This window comes from Lepisosteus oculatus, chromosome 22 (genome assembly GCF_040954835.1).
Source record: "Lepisosteus oculatus isolate fLepOcu1 chromosome 22, fLepOcu1.hap2, whole genome shotgun sequence".
Classification (NCBI taxonomy): Eukaryota; Metazoa; Chordata; class Actinopteri; order Semionotiformes; family Lepisosteidae; genus Lepisosteus; species Lepisosteus oculatus.
In genome coordinates this window covers 2,912,552-2,930,259 of record NC_090717.1, presented here as the reverse complement: position 1 = coordinate 2,930,259, position 17,708 = coordinate 2,912,552, and the positions used below count along the sequence as shown (strand labels likewise).

Here is a 17,708-nt window from a genome sequence, read left to right as displayed (position 1 = left end):
CAAGGAATTAGGGGGTTTCCTTTCCACTGTGCTTAATTCCCTGCTTGATATTTATTCCATTCAGATTCCATTCCATCCATATTCTCTAAACATTGCAGGGTTTTCCTAAACCCAAGAGTCGTATTTGTTTAAACGCACTTGGAATGTCTTTCCTTGTAATACTGAATTGTGTGTCGATAACGGGGGACTCCCAACAGGTTGGCGCATAGAGCTGCCAGTTATGTACTGTACAGTATGTCCTGTACTTGAGGCACAATGCCTTTGAATACAGTATGTGCCCGACATGGACAGGTGATACTCTTGATACATTACATATAAAAATGATTAAGACCTGTGGATTTCTGCATTTCATGTACTTGAATCTAAATAATAAAGCCTGTAGTATGAAGTCTGTGGTTACAGGAAAACATATTCCAAAGAAGGAGTGTGGCCTTTCATGGAAAATGCTTTATTTCCGGCACTGTAGCAATTATATTTGCAGAAAAGCTCCTAGGGTGATTTCGTCACAATTTACATAACCCCCTCATCCCATTTACCTTTCTCCACCTTATCAACTACAATACATAAAATATCAGACTTTTCTGAAGGTGGACTTCAGCCTGTTTTCCCTCATCGGATGGACACGGTGTTATTGCTAGGTCCACCACAGTGTTGTCCACTTATTAGAACAGGTAATTCAAATACTTCAGAGTTGTTGTTTTTTTCCATATTGTAGGGTCTGTCTTTATAAAGACTGTTTCTGTTGCTTTCCTAGGAGGTTCTCGAAGACAATCGTAACTCCCCGATTGTGTTGGAAGCTTAATACACGTTTTGTGTACAAGATGAGCAATTGCATTTTAATAGTCTGTCTGTTCAAGAATGGCCATGTGTTTGCCTTGTACCAGTTGGTTTCAGGCCATTCATCTTCACAGCACTAGATGCCAAGACAAACGGATGTTGGTTGCATTTAGTATAATGATGTTGCCACAGTTTGAAGCCTTTGTTGTCGGATGCAGTGTTTTTTTTTTACATGCAATAGGATTTAAAGGTAGTTGTGTTCCAGACTCTTCCCCAAACTAGTTTTGCTGGTTTGAGTGCGCTGTGGGAAAGTGCTGCAGCTTTGCAGTTTGTTTCAAATTAAAAATGTAATTCGTATGCTAACTAAAGTCACCTGTGGAGCTGTAATATTCGATGAGATCTTTTAAAAAAAGGTGAAATTCATGTTTAATAACTTATTGTGCTGCTTGGGCACACTGTGATTGGTTTCTTAATAAAAGCATGTATGTTTTTCACCCATAGTTTTGAGAAATCAACCCATAGTTTCTGACCAACTGGAACTAAACCAGAGTTTCATCTTTGCAAACCCTCGCTTGATACTTACTGTGGCTTCTGTAGCTGTCCTGTCTTGTTTCAAAAATCTCTACACCGGGATTGCAAAACTCTACTCCTGGAGGACAGAAGATTTCTGGGTTTCTTTGCACCTGAGCCCTTAATTACCTGATTGAACTATTTTGCTTACTTGGAGTAGCCAGCGCCTTTTCTTGCTCTTGAGAAGATGTATAAAACCTGCTGGACAGCCATGTCTTCCCTGGTCTGAAGTCCGGGAAAGATCGGCACGCTTTCCCATTGGAGGTGTTCAGCCTGTCTTCTTCAATTTGGACGGAACTTTTATTTTAATTCCGCTGAATTTGAAATTAAAAGACAGGACATGTGAAGAGCCAGAGTCTGCTTTGTAAAATATGCTCCAGCAGAATCCCATATGGTTGTAGGATATTCCTTCTGCCAAATCTCTGTTCCATTGTTTTGATAGTAATGTGTATTTCCTTGTGACTGTAGTTCACGGTTCACATCGGTGCTATAATGTAGCCTTGTTGTGTATTTCGCTGTGCTTGTCTTTTGCTGTAGACTGTGGATTATAGTTTAAATAGATGTCAGAGGGGTGTTGAGTCTGTGGAGAGTTGGGGGAGGGGAAGAGACGGTTCTGCTGAAATTCCAAATCTCCTGGTCGGATTGGAACGGGAATATGCAGGACTCATTACCACATTTATGTGGGGAGAAAGAAAAGCCTTTTATAGAGTACATTTATAACTGCGTGAATTGAAATTCACACACTTGTTCTATGGTGTATTTAGCTGGTACATCGTTTACAGAAGTGGTTAGAAGACCTTGAAATATATTCCAGCAAAGGTGATTAGTACAGCTAGTTGCATAATTATATAAATTGCATCAATTATAAATCAGGGAAATGGTTAAGGAGCTGGTTGTGCCACAATACTGAACACAACTGACCTGGAAGGTCTGGTGATTTCACCATCATTGACTTACAGCCCGATCTGCCTGTTAAATTATTTCCTTTTTTTGTGTATGGGAGTTATAGCAGACATGACACCTGGTTAAACGTCGGTAGGCCCGGGAGGGGTGTTTTCTACGATGTCATATTTCATTTTCACCGCAGCGTCAAATTACAAGAGAGCGCGGAGCTCTGAGCAAAGTCTTCCTGGGAGAAAAATGCAAGCCTCCCACTCACTTGTTCATACGCGAGCCGTCAGTTTTGAAACTGGCTGCCTACAAGAGCAGAGGGATCGCGCTTATCTTTGTGAATTATTTCGCAACGAAGACCCAACCTCTGCCTCATCGTGTGTCCTGTCTTCGAATCTGAAATTCAGTGGAAAATAAAAAACACAAAGCCTGTCCAGATGGGAGTGTGTGAGCTGAATCTCCACTGAAGGTTCGCCGATCTTTCCTTGACTCCCGATCAGGGGAGCCCAACTCTGGTCCTTGTGGGTTCAGCAGCCTTCTTCAGCCTGTCCAATTAAGGAAATAATGAGTTCCATTAAATAATTAAGGGCTGAGGTGGAAAGAAAACCAGACCCTCTCAACATGTAAGACAGGAATTGTGCCCGCCACCCCTCTCCTGCCCCCACTGTAGCCGAAATATTTCTTATTTAATTTGTTGTCTGTTTCGGTTCAAGCTGAATGTTATGTCTTGCATTACTGGTGCTGATCATTCTAAATTGATTTGGTGTGCTGTGAAAAACATAAGGCGTTTAAAATGTCCTGCACACTGAAAAAGTTTGGAGAGCGCTACCTACTAGAACAGTCTGTTTCGCTATTGTCAATCTGGGTCCAGGCTTTTTGTCTGGTAAATGAAACAGATTTTTGATTTTTCCCTTTCGGTTTTGGCCATTTTTTGCAGCAGCATCTTGAAACAGACATTTAAAAAACAAATGTTCTGCCTGCTAACAAACTGAAACGGATTGATTGGTGGTATTTGTGGGTTCCTTTTTCTCTGCACAAACTAATAAATGGAATCTTTTTTTTACTTTTAATGTATCTTCTTTTTGTGGAAACTGCTGTTTCCACAGTGTTACCCAACCAAGACTCGACAAGCAGTCAAGATTCATATCCGATTCATATACGGAAGAATTGATAGAGTTGGAATGAAGAGGCTTCAAGTATATAGTAAATTAAATTTGAATGCCTAAGTTGTCTCGGCTTTTGCTGGAGGAAATGGCCAAACTATCAGCTTGTGCAAGGGGATGTCTTTAAATGCCACTCCAATTAAATTGCATGCATCTTTTCACCCCATTTACGGAATTAGGTAAAGGTCGTATTGTCTGTCACCAGTCCTGTTTAGTGACTGAATAATAACATATTCCCTGTTTGCCTCCTTTGGAATGGGGCCATTAAAATACACAGCAATTTGTCGCCATTGGTCTGAATCAATGCAGTGTATTAAAGGTCAGCACTACTGAGGATGGTGTCTGCGGTGTCATCGCGTCTGGCTCTCACAACACAGAGCCTGCTCCCTTTAAGACAAAAAAATTCAAGTCGCACCTCCTTTGTTAGCTTGCAATGGCTGTGACAGCAGTTTGTGACCGGCTTTTGTAATATTTTTTATTGAATTGGAGTTCCCCCTGGAGAATCGCGCAACCCACCTTTTCGGTTAATTCCATCTGATAACAGAAGAACCTGTTCATTTATCTAGGCTGCTTTCCCTGGATTCATAACAAACAGGCTTTGGGATTTTTCCTCTTTTCTTTTAGAATATAATGTTTTTTTTCTGAAACCATATGAAAGACTCCTGAAAATTTGGTCTGTCAGATTTCGCTAGTTTTGTTGACAGAGGCCTGTGGGCTTTTTGTTTAAGAATCGAGTGAACCCATGTGGCTGTGCAGTGTACCAGAATACAATCGGCAGGTTTTTCCCAGTTAAAGTTTCCTCTGGTTTGCAATGTTCTTAATTATTCTTTGCTTGGTAAAAGCGAGTGACAAAGGCGATGGATAGCTGCTTGTCAAGAACAGACCACGAGATATTCGTTTTGATGAATGTTTCGTTCATTTTGGTGACCTTGCTTTCTGCTGTCCCTGCAGAAAATGCAATGGAATTGAACCGGAAATGGGCACCGCTTCAGTTTCGGAGCTGATCTGATGTGGACTGTTTGTTACCGTGACACTGGTGTGCATCGCTCCTAGACCACCTTTCGATTAAAGACGCACCCCAAAGAACAACTGGCTTCTTCAGGAAATCACTGTGCCATGAAAACATGGGAGGTGAGAGGAGGCCTTTTTGCCCAACAAGCTCATGAGTCGTTAGTAGTCATTAGTAGTTAATTGATCCAAGGATCTCATCCAGCCATTTCCTGGAAGAAGCCAGGGTATCGCCTTCAACAACAGGGCTAGGCTGCTTAATGTAATTGGGTGGGGGGGCAGCCTTCTTCATCTTTGGTTGATTTCAGCCATAATCAGGGAGCATGGCAGCAGAGTTCTCCAGAATCTGCTCTCTTCCTGGTGACCTCCCCATCAATCTTGGATCTGGTGTCGTAGCCTGATGTTTCAGTCCTGCCTGGATTCTCTGGGTGGTTCACAGATTAGGGCATCGTTCTTCTTGTGAATGTTTCTTAAATGTTTCCCAACGGTCTCACTCGATGTGTGATTTATATCGCTTAAGGGTCTGGCTTGGTATGCCGTGCTAACGTGAGCAAAGCATGAGCACATTTTTGTGGCAGCGAAATGCTGTCTGCTCTATTACGTGCAATTTGTCATTCTCATGTAATGGTAGCTAACAGCATGCTCCAAGCTAAATGGACCAAAGTGATTTGTGTGGGAGACATTTAAGGTGTGCAAGGAGGGTGTCTGCATTCACACAGGTAGGTGTGGCAGGAATCCCAGTGTGTGCTTTTGTCTGAACCTTCTGTCCAGCTGGTTTTCCACTAATCTGTCCCTAATTCAGTAACCCAGGTACTGCAGCAGTTGCCGCCACAGAATTGTACAGTTATTCAGTCATATAAAGTGTTTTTTCATCACTGTCCAGTAATAGTTACATGCTTCAGTCTCCACGTCTGTCCTTTTGTCTGCTTGTAATTAGAAACAGCTATTTTATTTGTAGGTCAGGAGCCAGCCTGCCGTATGTTGATGTTCCTGTATGAAGAGTGTCCAGGTTCATGCTTGAGATGACTGAGAGTGGTAGTCTGGTCTAATGCTGTAGTGACAGTGGCTAGTCTCTGTCTTGGAGCTTCCTAATTAAGGATTTCAGGACAGTCTTTGTGAACTGGAACCAATTGCTCCTGAACTGATTTGTATCCTTGGTCCCATCAGCTGCACTCTCTTATGTTCAGGGAAGCCTGATGTTTGTCTGGCTTAAGTGCAGTGAAGAACACTCTCTCTCATGTGGGCTGTGGGTGTATTTTAACTGTTGTTCTTAATGGAATGAAAGCGCTGTCATCTGTGAAGACTGTCTGCAGCTCATGTTGTTTTTCTCTCACCTTTATTTTTAAAAATACGACACTTCTTGGGTCTGAAAAGCAGTCAGATGTTGGATCTTAACAGCTTTGCCCTGCGTTATCATGCTACATTTATTTCAATACTGCATTTCTCATCAAAAATATATTTGGTGGGAAAGTAACTGCAGTGTTCAATGATCTGCTGCATATGATATCATCTAAAATGTAGTAATTTGGTCCGTGTGAAGATTTAACAGGCAGTGGCTGAATGAAAAACAGTGTAAAAAACCTTTTTTCTGGTTATGATGTTTTAGTTAGATTACTTTTAAAGCTATAAACTGTTAAAGAGGAGAATCAGCGTTTTTGCACACTGTGTAGCACTCTGTGTTACTTAGGGAATGGAAACTGTTCATTCTGTTTCTCTTCTATTGTTCTGGCTGAAATTGTGGATCTGAGTACCACAGTAGGCCCGAAATCAGATTTGCCCTACAGTACTCAGAACCCCGCAACACTACAAGAGAGTACTGCGTCTTTCAAATATTGTTTTTTGAATTTTCTAGCTCATTTGTTATCCTCCACGTGCAGTATAGGCCAGCTTTGCCCAGTTTGTCTTTTTTTCCCGCTAACACTAATTATAAGAGTGCTTTTTTGATGGATCCCAAAGTGCTTTACATTCAGGAGAGGAAATGACTGCTACAGTGTGTACTTTTTTTTAAATTTAGAAATGTCTTTTCACAAGAATGGGCTGTGAATTTGGCACTCCCAAGTTGGGATAGAACCATAGTTCATTGCCGGTGTTCCCAACATTTTGTGAAAGGAAGGTGACCCCTGACTGACCTACATCCATGTGGATCTCTGCTTTACACTGTTCTTCCCTGGCATTGACCCTCGTTAACAGTTAATTGTTACCCTTCCAAAGACACTAGGCGTGGTAGTGTTGCTGTGTTTGCACAACCACGTGTGAAGGAAGAATGTATGACAGTGCGCATGTCCTTTTAAAACCAGATTATTTCGGTTTTGGGTTGCTTCAGAATGATTTCCCCTTTGGTTATTGTTCTAAGGTTTAAGCCTGACCAGAATTTTGGTTAGAGAGGGAGCAGTACTGTACGTAAACAGAATGGGACAGTGTGAGACAAGGGGAGATCTGTGCTCTGTGCAACACATCTTCATTCTCCCTACAGCCAGTTCATTCCTTTGGCCAGCCAGCGGTTTCAGATGAGAGAAGCCCCAACTCATCGGCATCGGCTGGAGACGGCACCCGCTGTAACCAGGTTTCAAGAGCGCAGAGCAGGCTGGCATTTCTCTGTATTGAACTGGCTTGTCTATAGAAGCCCCTTTAAAGGTCTTTGCCTTTTGATGCGGCGTCGGGCTTGGAGTTCCGCTCCAGTTTGCTTGGAAAATCAGATCAGGAACTCTGAAAAACGAAAGAGCCCCAGGACAAAAGAAAACATGACACAGAGGCTGTTAACCCTTTCGTTGTCAGATGAGTGTGGTGGCAAAATGTGCAGTTTTCCATTTAGAAATGCAGCATACTGTATGTCCAGTTTTCAGGTTTTGTCTTGCATATGCACTTTGACTTAAGACTCTTATTCCTAAGGCATATCGTATATTTTATCTTTATGAAGAAAGAAATGCTGCAATTTTGCACTCATCCTTGCTTTGCACATTAGCCTGGTGCTGACCACTCTTACAGAATATCTAGCTTTCTTTATTTAATAAGCCCTGAAGCTGAGATGGCTTGGAGACGTGCAGAGTTTCTTTCCCAACAGCTGCAATAAGTAGGAATATTGAGAAACTGCTCGCTGGGAAGATGATGACCTTGAGATGGGGAATATGGACATGCAGGCGTGGAGTGAACTGTATACAGGCAGCGTCTGATAAATATCACCCTGTGAGAGCAGCAGTGCGACCACAGGACGCCATTACTGGTCATGGTCATGAGTCCAGAGGCTGATCCCAGTCCGGGTGTCCGGCAGGCTGGAATTGTGTGTCCGATCGCAGTAATGGACCCCACATGACAGGGGCGTGGAAGTTGTGAGGGCTGCCCACTGCTGGGTTGAGAGAAAGTGGAATTCCAGGCTCCTCTCCTGGCCGGAACCAGAACCAAGGTGGCCGGACTGTCTTGGCTGTCGGGCAGAGCGGTGTCCCTGCTCCTCCAGGGAGCGGAGCCCTGGCGCTCTGCGCAGTGCAGTGGAAACTCTTCCCTCAGAACGCACTTCACCTGAAACTGGGTTAAGCTTTTATATCCCACAGCGGGGCATATCCCAGTAATGCACTCCCTGTCAAGTATCTTCTCTTGTTCTACAGCCTCCAGCTATTGTAAGGCATTATTCAAATGCTTTGGAATATTGACACTATTATATGTTCTGAAATGGGGCTATTCTGCCTACAGTAGGTCTGGATTATTAACAAACCTTTCGAGCCCCCTTACCAATTATTTTTGTACTATATAGGCCCCATTACTTGATGTTGACATTTTAAAGTAAGTTGTTTAATCCTTTTCTGAGTGTGTTCATGGCTGTAAAGTAAAAAAAAAAAGTAACTTAGTTTAAAGGTTAAAAGTTAAACAACCATACTGTGCCTCTTAATGTTTGTTACAGTTGTTCTCAGTGCAATTTCATGTTACATCAAGTAGCACTTTGCATAAAGTTTAGAAAAACGGCACAATCCTGTTTAAGTCAAGTGAAGAATGTAACGGTCACATTTTGTTACTTTGACATTGAATTGCAATATGTTCTGTACACACCAAGAATTATCATAGATTATGAACTGCAGCAAGCTCATTACTGCCACACATTGAGCTATAATCTCTGGTAATTAAGTCTCCTCTGTGTTTTAATGAAAAACTACAAACAAAGAGAAAACTGAGATTGATGTGTGTATAATTTCAGTGTCGGGGTTTTGCAACTTAATTTGTCTTAAAGCACTTCATATAGAAATCATTTCAGTCTGTGTCATCTTCTAGCCCCTGTTAAAACGAACTCATCTGCTTCTCTGTTCTTTGAAGGCTTTATTTTTGTTTCCGATCAATCTGGTATTTTATTGGTCTTCGATTGCTTTCTTTGAAAAGAGGGATGTTTTAAAGTGGTTTTCTTTTTTTTCTGTTGTCTTTCAGGCTCAGCAAGGAAAGTGGACTGGATAGATGCTAAAGTGGCCTGAGATTTTTATGGGTCTTCTCCTTCATCCAAAGGTACAGCAGTCTTTCACCGTTGCTAAGGTTTTGCTTACAATTTCAGTTTTCAGCTCTGCTATTTGGTAGTGGGGGTAGTAGTTTTAATGTGCAAAATATCTGTTCCACTATATTGTATATTTCGCAGTGATAATGGGCCCTGAAGTCCAAGCCTACAGATAAAAAATAAACATGGTCTGTCATAGTGCTTTGCCTCAGAGAGAAATGTTGCTCTGACTACAGCAGACGTAATTAAATTTACTGAGGCAGTGCACGCAACAGAAACGGCGAGAGAGAGAGCTCTGTCTGGTCATATCCCAAAAATCAATGTGTGTTCTAAACAAATGAAATTTGAACAATCATTTGTATCAATTAACAATACCTGACTTGCGTTATAATCTGGGTTGAACCTAATAGCCTTTGATCACTTTTTGCATCGATGGAAGCATTAATATTGCATTACTTGATTTCTCTAGGGTGGGGGGCTCGTTTTCTGTGGCCTCTCCTGCCTCTAGTATCTCTGTGAACTGATCTGTTGCTTGCAAAGTCGCAGATTGTGTACAAATCCTTTTCCTCCTTTTCCTAGCCACTGTGTCCAGTTGCATTAGGATGTGTGGCAGTTGAACTTTTGCTACCAGCGGGGAAGTAGCCCACCAATTTATCTTGTCCCTTCCCTGAAAACGAGCTCAAAGGAGGTGTTACTGAGGCTTATTTATTTTGAGATCTGAGCTTAATTTGTGTAAATGTGCAATTAACTTTTTGCAGATAAACGGCCTCATTTGTTACAGTATACTGGCCTGAAATCGGTTAAAGAACTTGCAGGGGCACCCAGAGGAAGACAACTTGATTTTTTTTCTATACCTTTGAAAGCATTCTTTGTGTTTGCAGAATACTTTGGTGCTGTAACTGTGCGCCATGCGATTTGGGCTTTACATCACAGTAGTTGTAAATGTGTATCATTTGCGAAGGGGAGTAATGGCCTGTGTTGTATTCGGTGGTAGGATGCTGGTATTTGACCAGGGCTGCAAAATGATTTAAAGGCACATTACTTTCACATCACATGGAAATGTTAGCCTTGTTAGACTCTTTTGAGATGAAGACTTTTAATTTGCATGAAGCAATTCCCTTGCTGAAACCCTGGAAAAACTCTTTGAGCAGCACTTACTCACTGGGGTTTGGAGACTAAAAGCTGTGTGTTGCAAGGGCATTGATTAAAGTAACTCTTCTTGACATGAAACCAATTGCTCTCATACTGCATGTTACAGAACTACCAAACAACAAAATGTTGCATTAAGGTGACTTTTAGAACTTGCTTGCAGCCATTGGTTAAAAGGCACAGATCTGCACATCTGCCTGTTGTGACGGAAACAATTTGTAACCCCGCTCAAAGACTTAATTGTCAGAAGAAACATGTTATTCTGTTGGAATGACAAATATGAATTGCAGCCATTCTGCAAACTTCCATTTGTAAAAACAAAAGCTGGAATAAGTAATGCAGTTGCTCTTTGCTCTGAGGTTGACAAGCTCTCATAGCAATGCAGTGCTCTGCCCTGGTGAGAGCTTTCATGTTTTTTTAATCTTTGTCTGCAGGATTGTAGTATTCTCTCAAACTCTTATTTAATTTATCGGTTATGCTACATTAATTCTTACAGTCGGCTATTGTCATATTATTCAATATACTGTACAGTATGTACAGCACTTTGTGATAGCCACACTTTAAAACAAAAATGCATGGATTTCTTATTAGTAAATGCTTTTTCACTTCTGCCATTTGCATTGTACTGTGCCTTTCAAACACCGTGTTTTCTTGCAAATTGGATTGCTTTTGGATATACCAAATACCAAAATTACCAGCAAATTGACAGAGGTGATCAAATCTGTCCTCATCTGGTCAGCTGACTGTTCTGGAGTCAACCATGTGACCTCTTTGGTTTTTGTGAACACATCACTTGGACTTTCTGCATTTTCCGATTGCAAAAGACCTAGACCAGAACTGTTTGTTTCCAGCCTGAACGCATTCCTCAGGCTGAGCTAGAGCCATGCATGCTTCGCAGATCCATTCAGCAGAAGCAGCCACGCAGTGCAAAACCGATCTCCAGTGGCTGCTTCACTGGGTGTTAGTAGTTCGAAGAATGAGTGGGCTGGGACAGAAGGTTAACAGCTCTTGGCTGGAGATCTGTTCTTAAGATGGAATGGAAATGCTTTCATAAATATTTGCTTTCAATCCTGGCATAAGGGTAGACCGTGAGAGGGGGGCTCATGTTTGTGGGGGGGGGGGCTGGGTTTTTGTAATCACCTCTGCTTGTTTCCTATCTGCCCTGTCTCCCTCAATCACTTTCTGCTTCCCTGGGAGGTGTGGATGTGAAGCATTTTCAAGGGCCCCCAGCTGTGTCCTTGGGGAGGTCATTGAGCACTCGGAGATTGTATGGCCCTCGCCAGCCTACCTGCTGTTCATGGGCCTGAGCATGAAAAACCCTTCACGATCACGAAACATGGATTTACTTTCCAATCAGGGGTCTTGCAGTTTCTTTTGTTTTAACAATGCCCAGTCACCTTCATCTCATTAAACCTGGCAGATGTGTAGGAAATGATTCTGGCTTGGTTTTCCTTCCTCCTGCAAATTTCCACCAAGAGGGAAAGGAAACCCAGGCTAAACAGGCAGCAAAATGGACCGCTATCCCCCAGTGTTAATTCAAAACAAGGTCACCCTAAAACCTCTTCTGTTTAAGATGAAGTGTGTGTTAATTAATCACTGGTGCACCGTCTTGGGAGTCAAAATATGAAAAGCCAGTTTAATAGTTTGAAAGTGGAAATTAATCTTCTGGCATGAAGCCATATAGGGAAGACATGTTCTCTCTCGGGGGTGCCCGGGGCTGATCTGAATAACGTTGCTGTCTGGCGTCGTTTGCTGCATTTTCTGAATGCGTGGTGGAGTTTCTGCTCCGAGCACGCCGGCCTTGCGTGGTGCAGGCGCTTTCAGCGGAATCTGATTTTCAGTTCTGCCCGTGTCGCTATTTTTTCCCTCCCCCAAGCTATAAGCCGCTACTTTAGTCTGCCTAGAAGAGTATTGATTTTAGTAAATAGGACCCTTAATTCCTTTGAAAGAGGAGTCTGTGTAATTGCATTAAACCTTATAAGTGGGGCCTTCAGATGTTTTTTTTTTAAGTGTAGCACAATCTAAAGTGCCCTGCTTCTCTTCAGGCAACACCTCAAACTCTTTGTTCTTGGAATCACATTCAGGAGTCCCGTGTTTAGCTACGGAGTCCGCCTTGCACGGATAGCATTGGGTCTGAGATGCGTTATTGAAACACATTGGAATCAAAGTCTGACCTGTTCAGTGAATAAGCTTCATTTAGGGTCCCAAGGGAAATGAGTTTAGCCCCTGTGTTTTTCATACTTTAGTTTAGGAATTACTTTATTAATGGATAATAAGCTGTTTACTACACTTCTAAATTCTTAGAGATGGATCAACGTACCTTCTGCAGACAACCGTAGAGTTAGGAGAGTGGTTCAGGCAACAATCAGAATTATATTTTTTGAAAATACTATTAATCTTCAGTAGAAGTTGGTAGTTACCACCATTGTTACTCTGATATTTTATTAATACATGCCTTTTGGCAAGAATCTTGTGTGTTCATCTCAGTGGGCTGTGTGATGCCATATCCCTGATGGTCTTTGAGAGCATCGCCGGATTTGGGTACTGCAGCCTTATCAGAAGCAGCTTAAGCAGCTTTGTGGTTTTGTTTCCCCAAAAAAGTGTTGCTGCAGGTGTTAAGAGCTGAGTGACAGCGCACCCTTTTTTTAATCCAGTGGCATTTCATCAGCTGCCAATTTGAAATTTACATCTTTTTTTTATGAATTGGAAGAACTGCCTTTTTTTCCCTGAGGTGAAGTGTTAGGCTCCATTAAAATAACCTCTTTAAATCTGTCCCTTTTGTCCCTGGATTTGAAAGGGACTTTTCACCACTAAACAATCTCGGTCCGGCACCCCAGGGTTTATTGCTGTGGGAAAACTGCTACTTCCCTGGTGTTTACCGACACTCCACTTGGCTCCCTCTGCCACCCGATGCCCCGCGTGAAGCCCGTACCCAGCGGTGCCCTTTGCTTAATCAGTGCTGGTGTTCCCGGTGACTCCGGGATCGCACCGTCTGCCGCAGTTGCCGCTGTGTCCTCTGCTGTGCCCTCAGGTTATGGGAATCGCCGGCTCTGCTGCTGGTCTTGGGCAGGGGTCCACTCAAGGGGGCTACAGACTTGCCCCGTCCTCAGCAGGGCCCCACTCAGATGCTCTGCAGCCTAAAGAGCGATGGAGGGGGGATCAGTGGAACAAGGGGGCCGCTTTCAAATTCCAGGAGTGCAAACTGAAGGCTAAATAATGATCATGTTTTTATATTGACAACAACCTGGTTTTTACTTCCTACGTTAATTGTGTTCCGAAGAAAGCAGACACATTTTTTGCCTTTGTAAAAGGTAGTTATCGTTGGTCTGTGTAACACCGAGGGTTCTGATCAGTGTGGGTGTGTGTGTGTGTGAGAGAGAGGAATGGAAGGCTTTTTTCCCCTCCTCTATTCTGAGATACTGTTCTAAACGGGAAAGGAATGTTAATTGGAATCACTGAGAGACTTGAGAGATAAGGAGAGGCAGTTGGGCTGTGACTTTCAATGGGTTTCCTTTCAAACGATTGCGTAGGATTCGGGATCAGGCTGACCCACCACCTCCCTTAATCCAGGAGTGGGGTTTTTTTTGCAATTATTTGGCATCAGAGCGGGACGTCAACTTTTCAGCCATTTTTCTTTTAAACGGTACTAAATAAATTGGTGCATGAGAAATGAGGAAATGTGTCATGTCTTTTCTGTTGAAGAATATGAGCAGGATGTCTTGCAGTTGTAAGACTGCTGTATGTAAAGGGAAGTGAGGTATGAGAGAAAGAAAGCTGGCGTTTTCTGGTGAATATCCCTAACTGGCCAGTTTTGGACTGTTAGAGCAATAAGAGACAAAGCCAGGCCCCTCTATTCTATGTCAGGAATTTTCCCCTTAATCCAACATCGCTAATGTAAAATTAGCAGTCCTTCTAAATCAGGTCTGTGTGTTCCGTCAGCAGACTTGGAAGTTCGTTTTCAGCTGCATTAAGCCAAATATGGAGAAAACGTAGCCATAAAAAGAACTTGGCAGGGAACAATGAAATTGTGCTGCAGTGTGTATATACAGGATAGATGGAACAGGGGGTCTGTGCTGTGTGTTAATAAAAATGAGAAATGCTGAAGCCTTCATTGCATTCCATGTTGCAATAAATTTGAATGGCTTTGCTGTATTTTGGCAGATGTAGAGAAAGCTCATATTGTACTTACCTGCCCCTTCTTCCCAGATATCATCTTCCAATGCACAGCCACGTCCTTGTGACCCATGTGTCAGCTTTCCTTTCCTCCACTTCAGATTTGAATGTAATAAAACCCTAAATATAAGGAAGTCATTATACTTTTATGATTTCTTTCAAGATTTTGAACTTGCCTAGAAATATTTAGAAGTCACCCGAGAGCTGCAGCTCCTTTAGAAGCCGAGAATAATTGAAGAGGTCTAAGTAGCTGCATTATTAGTGCAATTAAGGGTTTAATTTAGCAGCTGGCAGTCCGGCTGGAAGAAGAGAGTGCAGACATTGAGGTCACCAAGACCAGGCTAGGAAGGTTGTAGTGGATGTGTTCCCGGTGGTGGATTTGTTTATGATTATTTCTTTTCCTGTGGAGTTTCCTGTGGTTTGTAGAGGTTTTCAGTCAGGCTGGGCTTAGAATGACTTGAATCAGCTCATCCTTGGCTAAAGGGACCAATCTGCTACCTTCATCCAGCACTTCAGGTGCTGGTGCACCAGGACCAGTGCCCCCAAGACCAAATGCGGGGACCCCTGATTGCCCTTTTATGAGCGGAAGCTGAAGTGTTCTGCACCCCCAGTTTTGTGCACACTTCCCACAGCTGTGATCGTCCTCCTACCATCCAATTGTTGTGTTTGCAGGCGTCATTGTGTTGGGCCAGCCTGTGAAACGCTGTATTTCTAGCGCGTCGATAAAACTGTCTTTCTCACTTGATTTGGCTGCTTCGGGAGTCGTTTTGCATTACTTGGCGTCGGGCATCAGATATTGATTTTTGCGCAGGAGGCCCTGGTTGCACATGCTGTAAACACTTTGAGGCATTTTCACTCTCTGGAAAATGGAAACATTGAATTGACAGCAGGTAGCTCCACTTCAGCGGTGCTTCCTAACAGAACTGTCGTGTGTAATCTGATATTTCTCAGTCTGAATCTTCACTTTCTTTGGAGATGCCCAAGGGTGAGTGTTTTACATGTTATTCAGTAAGGAGGCCTTTTATAAAGCTTGTTATGATGGGAATATTTATTGCATGTATCTTTAATTTTGTTGAGACTGTATTTTGCTCTAGCAGTTTAGACTAAAGTGAATTACCTTTTTTATGTGAAATTTAAAAAGCAAAAGAAGATTGCTGAAGGGCTTGGTTGTAATATGTTTGCATTGTTCACTTCCAGCTTTTAAGCTTTCAGTAGTTTTTTACTATGTAATAAGTGAAGGTTTTAAACAGGAATGAGATGTTAATGTATTGAATGTACATGCACTTTACTTCCTGAAGGGGAACCGCAATATAATTTGAATATATTTATTTTATTTTATATTTTGGGGTTAGAAAGAATCGGCAGTGATGAGCTCATTTTGAACCACAATAAAAGTAAAATGTGCACAGCAACTTTTAAAAATTCCAAATGACATCACAAAATAGACTACATTTCCAGGTATGCGCAGCGCCTGTGTTCAGTAATTCAGAACGAGGCAACAAAATTTCCCATTTCAAGATGTAATTGCTGCCAATTACTTGTGATCTGCCTGCAGAGTTAATGTTGGAACATTTTTGCGGTGGAATGTTTGCTATACAACCTGTACTTATTTGCTTGTACATCACAGTACATTAGTCATGACGGTGACTAGTGACCAGGAAGGGCCGCTCAATGTCACAATTCGCGGGAACACGAATCCCAGTTTGTGACAAGATGGTGACTTCCAGTACTTTCACAAAGTTCATGATTTTGTGCTTAATTTGAAATTTGTAACATTTTTCTGCAACGTCCATGAATTTATTTTGTTGCCGAGAGTTAATAACCTGTCTGAGAAATTGGGACTGCAGATACCCTTTCATTTCTCTGCTCATTCTGTGCTGTTGAGTCCTGAATTGGTACTGTGACACTGGAAAATAATCTGTTGCATATTAAAGTTTTTATTTTTAAGGATTCCAAAGCACTTGCAGCCTCCTCTGCCCAGCTGACTGGGGGGACGAATGAGAAACTGCTTCACCTCTTGAATTAAGGGGGGGTGTGGGGAAGGTGTAGATTGTACAAGCCCAGAAGAAGATTTAGCCAAAGCCCTGATGTTGACACCTCTACTCTTCCACGGTCTCTGATCTTCAGTGACCTTGAGAGGCCTCCTCTTTCTATGAAGCTGGTACATGGCACTGAGCTGCAGTATAAGACAGACCATCTGCTCAGAAGGTCTTAGACTTTCCATTCTGGTGTCTGATCCTGAGCTGAACCCTTCTATTGAAACATGGAACTCCTTTAAGAAGGTAGCCTACACTCTTCTCCACAGGTGTCTGCTGTGCAGTTCGAACATGCATCATCACGATTATGGGGTCTTTTCTCCAAATGTGGAAGTTCATGTGTACCAATCCAAGGTTGTTGTACCCTAGAGGAAGACACTTCACTCAAATCATCCCTGTAGAATTCCCAGCTGTATAATGGAGACCCATAACATATCCATAATGGATCTGACTTACCTGGAGTTCCCTAAAGCTCCCAGAAGCGAAGGAGATTGACTGGTTGAGAGGAACACTGTCATGCATTTTCTTTTGTTCTTAATCTTGAAGTGATAGCCTGGCTAAAGAGCTGGAATTGAGTTCAGAAATGCCAGCGCTGTGGGCCTCGATCTTTTGGGTTACAGAGCGGATCGATACTTTTTCCATTAACCGGTTTCTGCTCTGCTCTGCTTCTGGATGGGATTTTTGAGTGCATTGGAGTCCAGGAGTGGTCCTGCAGCTAATAAGGAAAACTGTCTTCAGATTGACTATTTCCATTACAGCTGGACACAGTGGTTCTGAGCTAGTTGTGTTGGGGGTTGTACTGAGGTCCTCTGCATTGGAAGTTCTCAAGAGGTTCACTAAAGAAGCTTGAGCCCCTTTCCCCCAACACGCTCATATAAAGGTTATTTACCTTAATACCATTGCCATTGCTTGATTCAAATACTCCATTTATAGAATGCTTAGAAATGGCATTTGCTAATCTAATCTGCTGCTGAGATGTGTTTGCTGCAAGTAGGATAGCACGCCTGCAGCGTTATGGGAAATGGTGCCGAGTCTCGACATGATCTTTCCCTGACTTTTCGCTGCAGTGGGGATATTTACTGGTGAATAAGCATCGTATTGTTTCACAGCATGCATCTGTCACGGCGGCACAGAGCGGCACCATTTCAAGCAGTAATAAAAAGCATAATACCTGAAATCTTTCAGAGGTTTAATATCTTTTTCGATCATGTAGCTCGTTCTTTTTAACAAGGTTACAGGAGGTTTATTTCTGTGCTCCGTCAGGTACCGCAGAATGGCATCGTATACAATCAATACTAGCCCTGCTTTTCTGTGCAGAATAATTAGACTGTAGGAATCGAGCCTGGGAGAGTCACTGATGATGTGCGTCACGGCTGGGCTTCTTATCTTCCTTGTCATGCTAGCCCCTGGGATCTGAGACACCGCGGGGGTATGGAGGTTTCTATGCACCTTTGACAGTGTTGGAAAGTCATC

The 17,708-nt window shown here is 42.6% G+C and overlaps 1 protein-coding gene across 12 annotated transcripts in view; it reads left to right on the top strand.

Annotated features, from left to right (window-relative positions):
* Positions 1–17,708, top strand: part of arvcfb (ARVCF delta catenin family member b) — a 156,904-nt gene that overhangs the window by 32,895 nt on the left and 106,301 nt on the right. For 11 of the 12 annotated variants that reach the window (XM_069182176.1, XM_069182172.1, XM_069182178.1 and 8 more), the window contains exon 2: positions 8,817–8,891. The gene's annotated coding sequence lies outside the window, so the exon portion shown is untranslated. Of the gene's footprint in view, positions 1–4,352; positions 4,533–8,816; positions 8,892–17,708 lie in introns of all 12 variants that reach the window. The other variant, XM_069182169.1, reaches the window with a different exon arrangement.